At 34.1% G+C, this 13,125-nt stretch overlaps 1 non-coding gene across 1 annotated transcript; it reads right to left on the bottom strand.

The window, feature by feature from the left end:
* Window positions 1-9,701: 9,701 nt before the first annotated feature.
* LOC134805921 (U6 spliceosomal RNA) lies at window positions 9,702-9,805 on the bottom strand. The gene has a single exon (XR_010146431.1). It is a non-coding gene; the product is annotated as a U6 spliceosomal RNA (small nuclear RNA).
* Window positions 9,806-13,125: the final 3,320 nt, after the last annotated feature.

The raw sequence follows: 13,125 nt of genomic DNA, 5'->3' as shown, positions 1-13,125 counted from the left end.
GGAGAGAGGTATTTAGTAAAGCATACATTTTGATATAAAATTATATTATGATACTAACTTTACATTTTATATATGTACTTAATGTAGGTACTTATAAATTTTCAAAGAGGATAAGTGAGTCACCACAAGGGTGCTATACTTAATTATATGTATGTGAAACTAGGTAAAAGAAGATGAGATTTTAAGTCAGTCTACTCTTCAAGGAGCATACAACATCTGTGATAAGGAATGATGTAATTAAAATATGAAGAGATAAGAATTATTTATAAAGTACTCGAGTAGTTTTTATTTATAACTCCCAATTATTAACAAATTTGATAATAATTATCTAGTAAAGTAAGGAGTTGCAGGAATATAACAAGGACAAGACCTTTCTTATTTCCAAAATCTCTCGGGATTAAGTAGACGAATATTGTACATATTCGTTATATCACTATCACTACCCGCAAAGTTAGTATTGGGTACCTACTTACTAAAATGTCATAGGGAATTACTGAATTCCTTTCATGACTGTGAGCCAATGTGAGCTATATACTTGGTTATAGCTATAAAATGCATTTAATCCTTTGTACGCTTTACTAACGCGAACGCGAGCTAATGTACCTAAACAAACCTTACTTAAAATTGTGAAGGTTACTTTGAGAGCTTAAGCCATAACATAACACTCATGTTGGCACGACTAGTAATGATAATGACGCTTTTTGGTGCTCTTGGCGTTCAAATGGTTAATATAGAAATGCCACAGAACCTTATCAATGATATTTGTATAGGTGCAGGCTCATTCTGATTATATTCATGTTTAGCTATCATCAAGTGTACTAAATTGTACTCATTAATTTCTATATATGCAGTAAGTTTACCTTATCTGGTGCCTACTAGTAGACATAAGCTTGATTGGTTCTGAACGCTTAAGTGGCTTAATTTATGTAAAGCATTTATAGACATTGCATAGTTCTGAATATTCAGTTTCCTCTTTCCAGTGTGTAAATTATTCAGAATACGGTACTTAATTCGAAACCTTAGCTCATCGCATGTGTTTTAACCAAAATGCAGATTTGTGTGTTTATTTAGTGATTTTACATTATTTGCAATAACTGTGCGGAACCATGGGGTCCCCGACCTTTTACCGGGCACCCGTGGGCCCAAAGCCAACAGTGCAGAGGCCCTTTAAGAGGGACCTATTTCATCCAATGCTAGAGTCAACACTTTGTCGAATTTATTTGATATTTATGTATACTTATCCTCCTTATGAACTAAGGATAACTGTAATTTTTGATATCAAATATACGCAGAATTGTCAATTATTTTATATTCTGAAATTATAATATTACTGGATTTGGGCCAGTGTGCTTTTGTATACTATATCTCTGGCCTACGATATAGCCTAGTCTATTAACATCCCGCCTCCTGGAAGGCAGTATACAGACTTCTTAGATATATATTCACGGTAGCGCTAAGTGTGTGGACCTAGTTTTCCGACACTTGACTGCATGAGATTATTGTGAACATTTTTTTTTTTTTTTTTTTTTCAGGTCTCGAGCAAGAAGGGTACCTAGATAGGTTGAGGTCCTTAAATTGTGGATTTGGTAGGAGCAAGACACAGACGGGGTGTAAATTAATTAATCCACCATGTTTCAAGAGATTTTTGTTCATTGATGCCTTCCGGTTACACTGTACAGACAGACTAACACTTTGGCAGAGTTTTGCTAACATATAATAAATTACTGCATTTGTTTGGGTGTACATGTTCTACATCAAAGACATATTTATATATTTCAATCTATTTTTGAAACGTTCGCGTTTCAAAATAGTTTCGCCTTTTCGCAAGGCGTGCTCCTGTTTCCCTATTTTATTGTGCAAAGTGAACAGTATCACAATGTTATAATTATGTATATATAGAGAACTAGAGGGCATGCCCTAGACGTGACCGCCCAGAAGTTGTGCTAGAACCGTTCGTGCAAACCATTCAGTCACTGTTTTTAAAAACCTTTTTGTTGTAGTGGGTACATTCCACGGTCTTAAATTTGTTAAACGTGTAGTATCAAACTATGACAAGTCATGATAAGTGAATTAAGTGATAACAGTATCTAGTCGGTGCATAGAAGCACTTGCCCTTGAGGTTAGGGCATGGGTAGTTTAAAATAAACTTAATCCGTGCATAGGAGCACTTACGATACAGGTGGTTTAAAACTTCCTGGGTCACAATACAGACGCAAGGTGTAAAATACATAATTGATAAACGCCCGTCAGGTCAGTTTTGTATATTTTATTTCAAACATGCTTGTGCAGCACCGCCAGCACATGATAATTTTCCTATACCATGGCAGTCAGGGATATAATAGTTAAATAGGTAGGTAACCTTGGTCATGTTGTGTACATAGGTAGGTACTCGTAACTTAACGTAACATGTTAACTGAAAGTCTAGTGCTCTCGAGGCAAATATAATTTATGCAACTGTGAGCTGCTCTTACATTGAGATCATATGTATTTATTTCTAGTCTGCCTTAGCAGGCCTAGACTTCAAAGGTTTTTTAGATATTCATAGGGCCGTTAATCGGACCCTTTGTACACCTTGAGCAGGCTGTTTGTTTCACACCATGAGAAATATAATTTGAATTATATTGTAAACATAGCTTATTTCAGAATGGAACCGTAAGCACTGTCGTGAGCTTACATAGTCTGATTAAATTAGAGTCCACAGATTGTCTGGACCTTGGTGGATTGACCACTCCTGATTCTAATTATCAATTTTCTGCCTGGGCTTATAATCGAAATTAGGTGACTAAATCTCTTAGTATTCTCTATGCCGCCCAAGTTATGAGGCTAAGCGTCTCCAGACCACAATTTTATATTAGGGGGCAAAGATTTTTTCATCTTTAAAAGAAAAATGAGTCGAAATAGGCCTGGAATCTTAGGTTATTTTATACCTTATAATTTTAGAAATGTAATGTAAATGGAAAGCAATTTTCACTTTTACCACAGTTAATTAGCCCAATTTTGGGCTTAGCCAATAGGGTGTTTGGGACCCTTTTAGAATAGATTGGTAAACAAAAATGAAAACTAATAACAAAGCCTTGCCTATTTCGACTGATTTTGTTAGAACCCTTTTTACTTTCTCTAAAAGGAGATATTTACAAATTCATTTTTTGTAATATTTTTCTGATTGTGGCTTACTTGCTCGCATGTGTTATGACCATATCATTTATATTTCTGTGAATATGTCTGACATGCCTTGCGCAGGCTTACATATATATCATCAATAACTTGACGTCAGTTTGTGAATGAATCAAAGATTCTTTGGCACACCTTACGCAGGTGGAGACTTGGCAGGCTTGCGCAGCCTTAGATAGGTACATAATATATTGGTTTCATCACAAATAACTTGACGTTAGTTTGTGAACGAATAAAAGATTTTCTTAGGCACACCTTACGCAGGTGGAACCATAACAGACGTAGGTTTAAGAATATCATTCAAATCGAATACCCTGAGTTTATGGGTAATATTCCCTTAGTTGCGGGTTCCTTGCTCGACAAGGTAAAAGGCTTTATGCAGGCTTTTACAGGCACTTTTAGAAAGTGTCATTCACGGTGACGCGCAGATTTGTCAAAACTATGATGTGACGATTACACAATAAACAGTACGACGCAACTACCCGCTAGCTTCACTCCGTGGAGAAGTGTGATGGCGGCGGGTGGCTGGCGGAGTGCACGAACAATAACAGTTGTTTCATTTGATCACCCAGTACACAACGGAGCCTGGACGTCACAGATGGCGACGAGGGTAAAATATTACAAAAAAAATACGGAAAGGAAAGGTAACGGTGGCGGAAAAAAAAAAACAAACCTAAGGTATGGAAATCCTAACCTAATAGCTACCGTATTTGTCCATTTCCTCCCGAGCTGCCGATTGTATTCAGGTAATACAAAATTTTGGGCGAGGTGATATTCAGTGTAACGAGTGACGTACGGTTGTACATAATGCGAAAATTTGTTGACTGTTTACATAAGAACAGTGGTTAACTTTACAACTATTATTGAGTAAATAATTGATGGTACGTAGCTCGGGAGGAATGTTTACTAAGCAAAGAAGAAATATACGCGTGCTTATTACACTAACTCTTTGACAATGGCTACTGTGCGTGAGCCTAGTTACCAAATGTAAATCCAAAAGTGTAATCAATGCAAGATAGATCAATAATTGGGGTCACTACAAAAAATAATGTACTCATGTTACATTATTCCTATGATGTGGCACCGACGTATTAGCCATGAATATTTCCATGAAATGACAGAAACGAATATGCTGATGGTTTGCGTGTTACAAATACAGATGGTACATGGTTTATTTTCTGACTCAAAATCGTATATTAGAATTCATATGATATAAAGGGTAAATAATCAAACTACCTTCGCGGAAATCATAATTATTATGAGTTGTGTATTTACCGTTCATACTTAAAATATACCGACCTACTTAGTCGTGTAATCAAATACTAAGATATTTTTACATGAGGGAACGTATAGAGAAACCTGCATATTAAGTCGGTATAGTTGTATACATTTTATGGACCTTATGTCCTAAAAGAAATATTGTTCAGTTAAAATAACCAGTTATAATCAATTGAAATGCTATTTATAGCACGATATGGGTATGAATCGATGTTAACTTAGTGTCGACTTAACATGTATTTATATATACATAGGTATGTGCTGTTTATGATAATAAACAATGCTAGCAGGTAACGGACCAGTTAAATTATCAAGGACCGTTACGATGTCAAGTGAGTCAAGAACGTAGATAGCGTACTTAGACTGATGAATGCCGAGGGCTTTGTTATTGTTTTACTGTAGGAGTAGACACGTAAACTCAGCATCAAATGAATTGAGTAGTAAGTCGGAGTCGGACTAACAAGAAAAATAAATTGCAAGAAGTAAACTGTACATCACATCTATGCTGCAGTTGGTATAAGTAATAATTAGTAGGTTGAAACGTTCAACTGGTACTAGCAAAACAAATAATTAGTAGGTTGAAACTTTCAACCGGTACTAGCAAAACAAATAATTAGTAGGTTGAAACTTTCAACCGGTACTAGCAAAACAAATAATTAGTAGGTTGAAACTTTCAACCGGTACTAGCAAAACAAATAATTAGTAGGTTGAAACGTTCAACTGGTACTAGCAAAACAAATAATTAGTAGGTTGAAACGTTCAACTGGTACTAGCAAAACAAATAATTAGTAGGTTGAAACTTTCAACTGGTACTAGCAAAACAAATAAGTAGTAGGTTGAAATGTTCAACTGGTACTAGCAAAACGAATAATTAGTAGGTTGAAACTTTCAACCGGTACTAGCAAAACAAATAATTAGTAGGTTGAAACTTTCAACCGGTACTAGCAAAACAAATAATTAGTAGGTTGAAACTTTCAACCGGTACTAGCAAAACAAATAATTAGTAGGTTGAAACGTTCAACTGGTACTAGCAAAACAAATAATTAGTAGGTTGAAACGTTCAACTGGTACTAGCAAAACAAATAATTAGTAGGTTGAAACTTTCAACTGGTACTAGCAAAACAAATAAGTAGTAGGTTGAAATGTTCAACTGGTACTAGCAAAACGAATAATTAGTAGGTTGAAATGTTCAACTGGTACTAGCAAAACAAATAGTTAGTAGGTTGAAACTTTCAACCGGTACTAGCAAAACAAATAATTAGTAGGTTGAAACTTTCAACCGGTACTAGCAAAACAAATAATTAGTAGGTCGAAATGTTCAACTGGTACTAGCAAAACAAATAATTAGTAGGTTGAATCTTTCAACCGGTACTAGCAAAACAAATAATTAGTAGGTTGGAACTTTCAACTGGTACTAGCAAAACAAATAATTAGTGGGTTGGAACTTTCAACTGGTACTAGCAAAATAAATAATTAGTAGGTTGGAACTTTCAACTGGTACTAGCAAAATAAATAAGTAGTAGGTTGAATGTTCAACTAGTACTAGCAAAACAAAAGAAATGATAAGCGAAATCATAACACTTACCTACGATACAAACAGAGAATAATTAGTAAGTTGAATGTTCAACTGGTACTAACAAACCAAAAGAGTCAAATGTACCTAGTAACTAGTCTAGTAGACGCGATAGTGGTGGTTGGTACTAACGATAGAACCTTTTGTTATAGGTCGTCCAAATTAGTACAACATAGTACTTAAAAGTAAACTGACGCGATATAGTGTTGGTTGGTACTAACGATAGTATCTTGTTTTAGGTCATCCAAAATGTCCTAGATACCACCATTAGATGGATTCTTTAGCCGACCAAAACTTAATAGGGAGGCAAAATAGTCATTAACTGACATTAATATGTTAGTATAGAGTGACCTCCTATTATGTAATGTATTTATTGAATTCGAAATTATATAATAAGCAGTTAAGTGCCTCTGCCTACTGTTCCAGTTAACTTAAGGCGTAGGTATAGATGGATGGCCTCGGGAATAGGCATATCTACTAATGTAGATTCAGGATAGATTTCAATTATACAAAAAAAAATACGCCAGTTGGAAAACATTTCCTGTAAAGTATTACAATTTAACCTTCTTCTAACCTATAAGTACCCGTATCATAAATTTACTGCATTTTGCAGATGTTCGTATGGGTAAGAACTTAATGTATCAGTTTAAATAAAAACGAACAAAGTATATATAAAAATATATTATACGACGACTTTGACGGTATTCCGGTTAAAGATTGTTGTAGCAATCCTGTTGGAACAGTTAGAAGACAGGTTAAATTATAGTTTAAGAGAAACAAGCAGGTGACCAGGATAAGAGTAATAATGCATTCTGCGTAAGTAGCCGTGGAAATTGTGGAACACAGAGGCATGCCTAAACTGCCCAAATAAAACCTATAAATAGATGAGGATATACAATTCTTCAAAATCGTATATGACCCAGATTTCATATAATAAATCCCAATTCCAATCTATTTTAGAGCCGGAATACATGATTCTATAGAATAATAATCAGGGCAAAGCTCAATTACAAACCCAAGTACAACAGGTACGTAAATAGACGCTGGGCCTGTCATAATACATCATGTCATGTAGTACCTAAAGTCAATGCTGTAAAAACTGAAGTGGCGATGCGGGGAGCCTTACACGGTGAGGAAGCACTGCTTACTAAACTACGAAACTATACCCAAGGCAACCATGACTAAGGTACTAACAGAAAAACTCTAGTGACCAGCAGTTAACCTAATGTCTTGTAAATAGACATACGACTTTTGTCGGTTAACAGTGTAGATGACGAAGTCCCTTTTTAACTACCTAGGTAGTAGGTACACCTACTCAGATGAAGATGAGTGATGTGTGTGATGTGATGACTAATTATAATTAAGTGTAATTAAAAAGGCACTTTACCGGAAAATATATTTCCTTATTTCAGTCACATGCATAAACTTACAATAATTAAGGATGCCAAAACGCTTAGGTATGCGGTTGAGACAATACATACATTAAAAATTATACATAGTCTCAGAACCGATACATTAAATCAAAACAGAAACAAATAACTAAATACTGTGTGTCGGTACACATTCCTACACATTATAAAATGAAAACAATAAGTATTCGAATTAACCGTGATTTTGATCGCTCTCAATGACAGTTTGCCTGATGTTTAATTTGTTGAGGCTAACAAATTAAGTAAAACTAGTAGATTAAAGTTGTAGCTTGAACCACTTCATTGATCTACCCAAGAGTACACATTTATTGTACTAATTGAGCACTAAGACTCAAAAGACCAAAAACCTAGGTCTTATCATTTAGAAACGTTAAACGTAACGATAAAATGGTAAAGTACCTAAACATTCGAACTGTACTCTGGTGTACTCAGTATTTCATGGGATCATGGTTAGAATAATGGAATTCCATTGGTTCGTTGGGAGATGTTATTGAAATTAAATGACATACTTACCAATGGCAGGATATAGGAAGCAGACATACTTACAAGATGTATACCTATGTTTCAGGTTTATAAAATATGTTGCAAGTAATTGAAATAAACCGATGAAAAAGTGTATAAGTACAAATAATAATATTTATGTGACAGTCTGACAGTAATTATTGTGGAAATAATAATACAATACTTACTGGTCACAATTCAATTGAAAAAACAGCTTTCAATTAGTAAAGTGTTACGTTATTTTCATAACATAAATTGTAATTATGATTCTTCGCATAAGTAAGTTGCTAGAATAATATTACATTCGATATTATATTTGCTGTGTTACTTTTTGAGCAATAAAATGAATAAAATAAATATTTGGATTAATTGATGTCAAGATTATATTATTCAAGTATTATAATTAAAGAACGATAATTAGATATGTATGCAATGCAATTAATAATAATAATGGTCAAATAGGCAGGTAAATCTTAGTAGGTACCTAACAAATTAATAATATATAAATCTATTTATATAGATTATTGTTTGCTTAACCTATTCACAAGTAAAACTAATCATAGGTACTTGACGTGGTACCTCTACAACGAATGTAACATTCCTACTTTATTTGACCTTGGATTATCTACAAGTATTTTAAATTGCATTATATATATTAACATCATACAAGACAAGTAAAACAGAGTCAATCAGTTATTGCCAATAAGTAACTAATGTCCAAGGCGCTTGGCAACCTAACAATGTTATTGTACCTAAATCATGAAATAGGTATTAATTAGTAAAATATTATATTGTATGCTAATGGAAATACCTGGAAATGTGTAAGCATCAAAAGGAAAATGTAGTAATTAAGGCGTTTAAAGTAAATCTTTGAGTTATAAGCAATTGAATAAAAAACTCAAAACTGCAAATAGGAGAAGGAGAGGGACTGACACCTAAGAAGAAATTGTAAAAGTAAAATAATAGTTTTACAGATTTAAAGGCTTGCTAGTGTTGGAAAATATTTATTATTTAACTGTTGTAAAATGAATACATCCACACCTCGCCGAGTTTCTTACGCCGGTTCTTCTCGGGTCTGAGGTTAACCTTTCCGAACCGGTGGTAGTATACCTAGATTGGAAAAATAAATTAACCTAGCGAGTATAAGATAATACGATAAACTGAACTATTGTTGCATGATAAATATATAAAGTAAAATAAATAAATCATTATAAAAAGGGAGAGATGTGACGATTACACAATAAACAGTACGACGCAACTACCCGCTAGCTTCACTCCGTGGAGAAGTGTGATGGCGGCGGGTGGCTGGCGGAGTGCACGAACAATAACAGTTGTTTCATTTGATCACCCAGTACACAACGGAGCCTGGACGTCACATATACTTTAACTCTTCAGTTAACTAATATAATTTGACAATATGAACCAAACCATGCGTCTTCGTCAATGAATCAATCTAAAGATTCCCGTATCGTTAATGCCAAGTGTACTATTTATGTAGGTAGGTAGGTAGGCTTAAGAATTCACCCTCTTGTATGTAGTTACGTAACGAATTAATAATCAAGTTATTCAAATCCAAAATAACACAAGCACATATAGCAACTACATGCAAGAGTTATTTTCCTTAACCTTTTAAGCTGTAAGTACCTGCTAAGTTATTTATTTAAGTAGGTACCTACATTTTAACCTACCTACATTTTAACAATTTTTTCAAAATTAAATATCTAGTTGGAGAGATATAAGTTGGTAGATCAAGAGTGAAATACTTCACGATTTCGCATGTCATTCTTGCGCAGAGCCATGCTAATCTCTCTCTATGTCTAGTCAGATTTAAGTTTATGTACTGCCGAAGTACTCACTTTCCACAAAAATAAATGCAATGTTTGCGATGTAGGTTTGTTCGTTACCTTGTGTCCCTCAGAGCGGAAATAGAAGCCCCGCGAAGGCGGGGCTTCGTCGACTCCTAAGCGGGTACACTTATTTATCAGCAATTTAATTCACAAAAAAAAATAATTTTGCAATATTATATTAACCCGGAACGGGATAAAAAGACAAATTGCTTATAGATACTTGGGCAGATAAAACCTACACGTCTATAAACTTCTACCTCAATACATAGGTTCTACTTATTAACACGTATTAACTATCCGATCCTTTCGTATTCGAAAACACAAATCACTTGAAAACTGAAGGGTATGCCTCCACACATCACCATTTAAGTATTATAATTTCAACCGTTATTATACACACACAAAGATTTAAACTAACAAGACTCGGAAGAGACTTAATGTAGGTATAAAATTAAATTCTAATGGTGACACGTGCACGCTTTACCAGCTCGATGTGTTTTCTAACATATGTGTTTTAGTATTTTCATTGGCATAGCCACGGTGCGCGCAGGCAGCCTTTGAAAACACTTGCACATCACTATTCCGGATCGTTTTTATTTGCTAGATAGTTTATCGGACAACTAAATTTAAATATTTATTTCGAACGGCAAAAACCGTTAGAAACTGTTTTTCAATATAGTCAGCTAAACTGGGGTACAAATTCAAAAACTCACCAGCAGTTTAGCTTCACGACCTTCCAGATGGAAAAACAGCAAGCCAATGACTTGAAAAATTGCCTTGTTTAACTGTCAAAGCAACCTGCCTGAGTGGTGGGAGTGTGGGAGAGAGAAGGACGTATATGCTAGAAAAGGACAATACGACCGACTACGCAGTGCTGCCATTCTCAATATTATTATTAGGTTCCGAATATCGGTACAGTTGTTTAATGTTTTTATTTTATAATGTGTAGGTACCTACACACAGTATTTAGTTATTTGTTTCTGTTTTGATTTAATGTATCAGTTCTGAGACTATGTATAATTTCTAATGTATGTATTGTCTCAACCGCATACCTAAGCGTTTTGGCATCCTTAATTATTGTAAGTTTATGCATGTGACTGAAATAAGGAAATATATTTTCCGGTAAAGTGCCTTTTTAATTAATAATCAAACGAACTTACCTGTGAAGTTTGATTACAATTATACGAGTATCCAAATCCAAGACAACAATATAATTTACTGGGCAGCAGTACATGGAATCATGCCGTCCTTGTCACACATTTTAGAGATATAATATTTAAAAAACAAGTTCGCACTGTCCCTCTCACTCGCTACGCTATCATCCCCCGCCATCCCACTCCGACACCGCTCCTCAGATACCCGTCATTATTTCAGAGTGAATCTTTTTGTGTTATGCACGGAGACTATTTTATTTTTATTTTCGGGGTTGGGGGGCGGGACTTTGTTGTCTTGGATTTGGATACTCGTATAATTGTAATCAAACTTCACAGGTAAGTTCGTTTGATTATTAATTATACTTCCTATCCAAATCCAAGACAACAATATAATTTACTGAGCAGATGTTCAGAGCCTTGTATCTAAATACAGATGCGAAAATAAAATGAAATATCGATATCAAATCAGTAAGTTACGTATACCGTTACTGATATTACTGATTTCAGCTGAAGAGAACAACGGTGTCTCATAAGAGGTACATATTAATTTATACCAATAAATTGTAATTATGTATCTACCTACAAATGTAATTTTATGTAGATATATATATCATAATAATATTATATTATAATGATGGGCGTCATTAATTAACTTAAATTATTATTCTTAAATTACTTGAATCAATATTCCTTTGTGGTGAAAGTAAAAAACAAAAAAGTAGGTATAAAACTTTCTTTGGTTACATTGTGGGCTATTGGTAAGTTTTTAAATGTAATTTTGCCATTGCTTATGTACTTAAACCATTACGCCATTGAAAGGTGTGTTCAATCTTTAGTTAGCTCTCAATCAATATTGGACCCATTATATTATTGATATTTCAATTTCATTAAAATACGAGTATACAATGTTTTAATTTTCAAGATTATAATAACTTCAACGGTTGAGGATGTGTGTTTTCTGTCAGACACTATACTTATAAATAAGCCGTTTTGTATCATTTAGATTTTTCCAACCACTCACTGGATGTAATTATTTTATGCGTTATGATTTAACTATGAATGCGTGTCTTTTTAAGTATTGACAAAAAAATATAACTTTATGACACTTTGCAATGAATATTCAATACCATGGTCTAATAAAACATGGTCTTCCATTCCCAGAGTGACACGGGGCTACGTCACAACAACATGGCCGCTATATATAGCGCTATCGCATATTATCATATAGCGCTGTCGCATGATGACGTAAGCCCGTGTCAGTTAGGTGACCTAGAAAAGACGGGAATGGAGTACCAGGCGGAGTATATTATTATACCATGTTCAATACAACAATAAATACCCTCTTCTATACACAGCTTATAAATGTGGGTAAAGGAGATTTTTCTTCATTGCAAGGTTGTCATTGAAATCAAGTTTCTATACTTTTAGACTAAGTCCGGACAACGACTAGTAGAAAATCCTGTAGGTATTGTTTTGAAACTTATCATTTTTCAAATTTTCAATTATAATTCAGCTTTAAAATATAGATTTATATATGTAGTTGGTCAAACCAATTTGTCAGTCAGTAACAACCAGGAAAACTATACTTATCCTTTTCTTTTGGGTACTAGTACTAGTGTAAGACAAAGATAGTATGATTCTCTCTGTCCTTGATTGAAATGAGACAGTCACATTCTCAAACAATATGTAAATAGCTAAATAATATATATAGATAGACTACCTTTATTAATAAATAAGTCGTCTTTCTTTACGTATCTTACGTATCTGACCGATGACGACTACACGTGATACAAGTGGTAAGTAAACTTTGGTAGATTGTAGAGTAGGTAGGTGTTAAATTATGATATTATATTTGTGAACGAAATATAAGGCATTTACTTGAAATTTAACTTTCAAGGAGTAACTTATAGTAACATTTTTTAACGTTACAATAAGACTGTGCAGCGTGCACAGTATTCTTGTGATACCTACACAACCAACAATAATTAGAAAAACACAGATAGGAGTTATTTTTAAACACAAGTTCTATTTAATAAATCAGATAGAAATATAAAAATTAGGTGAGTTGACCGTGACGTCACGATGTAAATGTTTTATGTAAATTCCATATTATTAGCAAACCGTTTTGACAGTTCAAAAAAAGTAGGAAAATACCCTATTATAACTGTACA

Source organism: Cydia splendana, unplaced genomic scaffold, assembly GCF_910591565.1.
Source record: "Cydia splendana unplaced genomic scaffold, ilCydSple1.2 scaffold_80_ctg1, whole genome shotgun sequence".
NCBI classification, from domain to species: Eukaryota; Metazoa; Arthropoda; class Insecta; order Lepidoptera; family Tortricidae; genus Cydia; species Cydia splendana.
Note: the sequence above shows the minus strand (reverse complement) of the source record. Positions and strands in the feature narration are given on the sequence as shown.